The sequence below is a fragment of the Triticum dicoccoides genome, chromosome 5A (assembly GCF_002162155.2).
Source record: "Triticum dicoccoides isolate Atlit2015 ecotype Zavitan chromosome 5A, WEW_v2.0, whole genome shotgun sequence".
Lineage (NCBI taxonomy): Eukaryota > Viridiplantae > Streptophyta > Magnoliopsida > Poales > Poaceae > Triticum > Triticum dicoccoides.
In genome coordinates this window covers 558118993-558124315 of record NC_041388.1, presented here as the reverse complement: position 1 = coordinate 558124315, position 5323 = coordinate 558118993, and the positions used below count along the sequence as shown (strand labels likewise).

At 49.0% G+C, this 5323-nt stretch overlaps 1 pseudogene; it reads right to left on the bottom strand.

The window, feature by feature from the left end:
- Nucleotides 1-580: 580 nt before the first annotated feature.
- LOC119304612 lies at nt 581-719 on the bottom strand (annotated as a pseudogene).
- Between the last annotated feature and the right edge of the window lie 4604 nt (nt 720-5323).

Genomic DNA, 5323 nt, shown 5'->3' with positions numbered 1-5323 from the left:
TCAAGAACATGAAGGATATTTTTAAGGACAAGATCTCGTTCAGGGGTATATATGTGTGATTGACCAATGTGAGCAATAGTCATACCTGATCCACTAGCTGTGTGGATTTGCTCGTTTCCCATGTAGCGGTCGCGAACTGTCAGCTTCTCCAAGTCTCCCGTGATGTGATCTGTCGCGCCGCTGTCAAGATACCAGTTGGTATCCACTCCATATTGGGGAGCCGCCATGTTTTCCGAGCGCTGGTGCTGCTGTTCTTCTCCTCCCTGGTAAGATGAATCATACCTCTTCCAAAACTTCGACGCAGGGTGTCCAATCTTGCCGAAGATCTGGCACGTAGGCTTGGCAGAGGGATTGTTGTTGTAGTTCCCGCCGCTGCCACCTCTGTTGCCACTGCCTCCCCCGTTTCCACGGTTTGGCAGCTTGGAGTAGTTGCGGTTGCGATCACCGCCGCCACCGCCGCCTTGCTTGTTGGGGAAGTCACGGCCGCCGCCGCCGCCGCATTGCTTGTTGGGGAAGCCACAGCCACGTGCTGCCGCGTTTGCAGATGACTGAGAAGACCCGCCGCGCAAGTTCATGCGAGTCTCGAAGCTCAGGAGCTACGAGTACAGCTCTGGCACCCCGACAGGTTTGACCCGTGAGCACATGGCAGAAACCACGGGGTCAAATTCCTCGTCGAGTCCAGCGAGGATGTGGGAGACGACATCTTCCTCGTCCACCTTCTTTCCTGAAGCCATTAACTCATCACAAAGTGTTCTGAACTTACCGACGTATTCAGCGACGGAGAGGTTGCCCTTCTGGAGGTTCGCCAGAGCAATCCTAACGTTGACCGTCTGTGCGCGGGTATGCGACACCAGCATCCCTTGCACGGTGTTCCACATCTCAGCTGCGGTATGGCATGTTGCAACTTGGATGGCCATCTCGCGGAGCAGCGTCATCAGCAGGTAGGAGAAAACCTGCTGATCTTGCGCATACCACACGCCGAACTCAGGGTTCCGGGCCTTGGACTTGGTTTTGCCGTCGGAGGAGGTGACCTCAATGTGCGTGGATGGCACCTCCTGCTCGAGGTCGAGGAAGGACGCCATCTGCGCCCCTCGGATGGCCGAGAGGACCGTGGCGCGCCAAAGTGCTTCGTTCCCTCTCGTAAGCTTCTCTGTGGCAAAGTGTGCAAAGGGAGATGAGGGGAACGAATTTGTGGAGGAGCTCGCCATGGATGAATTCGAGGTAGGCTCTGATTACCATGTAAGAAATTAGGTTAAGCGTTTGATGATCTCATCAGGGACGCGTTCGTGTTGATTATATAGCACAGGGTACATGTGATGAGGTAGGTTGTTGAAGTCTTGGCCCCTAATCCAAGCTATACAAGATAAGGCCGGACTCTAACAACCTACCTCGATTACAACTCACGCAGGATTACAACCAACGCATACACAACTACGTACACAAGTTGACACGCTACAATCTACCTTTTAACAGGCAGCATTAGCTTTCCCTCTGGTCTGCAATCCTGTTGGAGGGTGGAGATGCACAGTTCTGCATCGTCAGGGGATCGTGTCGTTCGATCTATCAATGGTTGTGTGTTGGCAGTATATATGTAGTGGTCGATGGTTGTTTGTAAGACAGTGTGATTTCTATCAATGAAAATCAGAGATGGAGCTCCCTTTCTAAAAAAATGTATTCCAAATCGGCACGTAATGTGCGGGGTAGCGAGCAAACTTGCACTATACTCATGCAGTTGCGTCGACCCAAGTGCGGGGTGGAGCACATTTTTTTCTTACTTTCTTTTCTTTCTTTTGTTTTTTCTTCCATTTAATATTGTTTCAATTTTTTGTTTTCAGATATTTTTTTTTCCGTACTATATGTAACATATTTACTTTATTTTCATGTATCTAACTAAAAAGTGAAATTAAAGTATAAAGAAAGTGCTCATATTTTGATAAAAAAATGTTCATTAAATTTCAAAAAGTATCCATGTATTTTTAAGACGGTATGTATCCACGGAAACCAACTTCTTTGGAATCTGAAATCTTCTTGTGAGATGTTAGATTGAGAATAGGCGCATACTAGTCGCGGATGGGATGGGATGGCGTAGGAGATAACTTTAACCGACTCCTATTTCTTCAGAATTCTCACAATTTTATATAAATGTGGTTGTGTGCATCACTCAGTGCAGAGGCTAGGGGTTATCCTCCTTTTCGGGAAAGGAAAAACATGTCAAAGCCTATCACATCAAATGAGCAATCCTGCTTCTTGTAGTTCCTTTCTCTCCAAAGATCACCGGGAGGGTGATCCTTCTCAAAGGATTGTGGGTTGTTTGTGGGAGGAGCCCGTAAAACAACTCCGTCGAGGTGGATCCTTCGCGGTATTTGCCTTTGCTACAAAGTCTGCATTAGGATTAAACTAAGGAGCTCCCTTCGTCTACAAAAATTCGATATACTTGTTGATGCGGCTTGAACTACATCGGTATTTACACAAAGAGGAAAGGATGATGCAGCACAGCTACGGTAGGTATTTTCCTCAGTGATGGGACCAAGGTTTGATGGGAAATGATGCATGAAAAACAAAAAAATCTACGCACACACAAGATCTATCCATGGAGATGCATAGCAACGAGAGGAGGAGAGAATCTACATACCCTTGTAGATCGCTAAGCAGAAGCGTTTATCATGCGGTTGATGTAGTCATACTCTTTGCGGTCCGATCACGATCCAACCGATCTAGTGCCGAACGGACGACACCTCCGAGTTTAGCACACGTGCGGCTCGATGATGTCTCCTCCTTTTTGATCAAGCAAGCGGGAGAGGAGAAGTAGATGGGATCACAACCAACATGAAAGCGTGGTGGTGATGGTGGAGCACCGATAGCGCTTCGCTAAGCGTCACCGGGACGAGGCGGTGGAACTACAGAGTAACCGGAGAGAGGGGTGCCAAGGGCTTGGTGTGTTCTCTTGGGGTACCCCCTCCCCTCTATATATAGGTGGAGGGGCGTGGGAAAAATCCCCTCCAAGCCTTAGGGCGCAGCTAAGGGGGAGAGGACTTGGACTTCAAGTCCAATTCTATTCCTACTATGACTCCTTCCTTTTTTGCCTTCCCTAGTCACATGGGCTTTTGAGGACTTGGTGCGCCTAGCCCAATAAGGCCAGGGCACCTCCCCGCAGCCCATGCTAGCCCTTGGGTCATGGTCGACCCACTTGTGAACTTTTGGACCCCTCCGGAACCTTCTGGAAGCTTCCCGGTACAATATCAAAAAACTACACTTTTTTCTGAAACCCAAAATATGACTTCTCATATATAAATCTTTACCTCCCGACCATTCCGAGACTCCTCGTGACGTCCGAGATCTCATCCGAGACTCCGAACAACATTTGGTTGCCACTCATCAAATATCCCAATACTACTGTAGCGTCAACGAACGATAAGCGTGCGACCCCGCGGGTTCGGGAATTATGTAGTCATGACCGAGACACCTCTCCGGTCAATAGCCATTAGCGGGACCTAGATGCCTATATTGATTCCTACATATTCCACGAAGATCTTTATCGGTCGAATGATAATCCCCAAGTGCAGGGAATCATCGTAGCAATTTCCAAAGGTGGAAGTGATAAGTATGGAGTGTCGAACCCACAAGGAGCTAAAGGTAAGATCAATATTCTCTCAAGCCCTATCTGCCACTAATACGACTCTACGTACATCGAACGTTTGCTTCCAACTAGAAACTAGAAATAAAACTACGTTGTGGGTATGAAGTGGATAACTTTGTATGATATCGGAGAGCTAAAATATGAAAGTAGGTGATGTTATCATAAAGTTAGAATATATTACTAAATATTATAAATAGCGAGTATGGAATAATGGTGGATCAGTGTGCGGAATTGTCCTAGGCAATTGTTAATAAGACCGGTAATCACTATTGCAGTTTCATATGAGGGAGAGGCATAAACTAACATACTTTCTCTACTTGGATCATATGCACTTATGATTGGAACTCTAGCAAGCATCCGCAACTACTAAAGATCATTAAGGTAAAACCCAACCATACCATTAAAGCATCAAGTCCTCTTTATTCCCATACGCAACAACCCCCTTACTCGGGTTTGTGTTTCAGTCACTCACCAACCCACTATAAGCGAATCATGAACTTATTGCAACACCCTACAGCAGGAATCCATCACGCTTGCGCGACACCGAGGGCATCATAGGACAGCATCAAAGTAAAACATACAACTCATACCAATCTAGATCATCAATCAACCCAAAGACAAAAGATATCTACTCAAAACATCATAGGATGGCAACACATCATTGGATCATAATATGTGGCATAAAGCACCATGTTCAAGTAGGGATTACAGCGGGGTGCGGGAGAGTGGACCGCATAAAAAAGATGAGGATGGTGATGTTCATGAAGACGATCACCGCGGCGATGATTCCCCTCCCGATGGCACTCCGATGCCACCGAGAGAGAGGAGGAGAGGTTCTCCCCCTTGTGCTTCCTCCTCCATGGCCTCCCCCTTGGATGGGAGAGGTTCTCCCTCTAGTCCTTGGCCTTCATGACGATAATGGACCCTCCGGGATCCTCCTCCATGCCCTCCGGTGATGATGGCCCCCTCCGGCAGGGTGCTAGAGAGGGCCTAGATTGGTTTTTGGTGGCTACAGAGGCTTCTGGCGGCGGAACTCACGATCTAGGTTTCTTTCTGGAAGTTTTGGGTTATACAAGAGGTGTTTGAATTGGGGACTGTCGGTGGGAACGACACCTATGGGATCACAAGAATCCCTACTACGGTTGCGGGGCGCGGGGTCGTGAGAAGAGCGGATCAAACAGATAGCACACGGTTCGTTTATCCAGGTTCGGGCCGCAGGGATGCGTAAAACCCTACTCCTGCTTTGGTGGATTGTATATCTGTGTTCTTGAGCTAGCTATGGGGCGTGAGGAGCTCCAAAAAGCCGAATCCTCCTCCTGGTCGCCTCGGGCCTCCTTTTATAGGAAAGGGGTTGCCAAAGTGGCACACAGGAGGTGGAAAGGGTACAGTGATGTGAGGTTATCCCTCGCAGTACATGACAAGGCGCATTTAATGCGTCTTGCCCAGGTGTCCTTGCTTTATCGGGGATGGGGGAGAGCCCTGTCTCGTCCGTCGCCGCTCCCTCTCGTGTCGACACGCGCCCTGGCCAGCGGCGCCCGTAGTGCCATGTAGGCAGGCAGGCAGCTAAGGTGGAGCAGTGGTGGGTCTCCACGAAGTTCCGCATGCCGCCACGCAGGTGCCTGCCCAGCTGGTTGGGTCGGCAGCTGCATGCGAACGGCGGTGGAGGTTTGACTGGCGTGGGCCTGA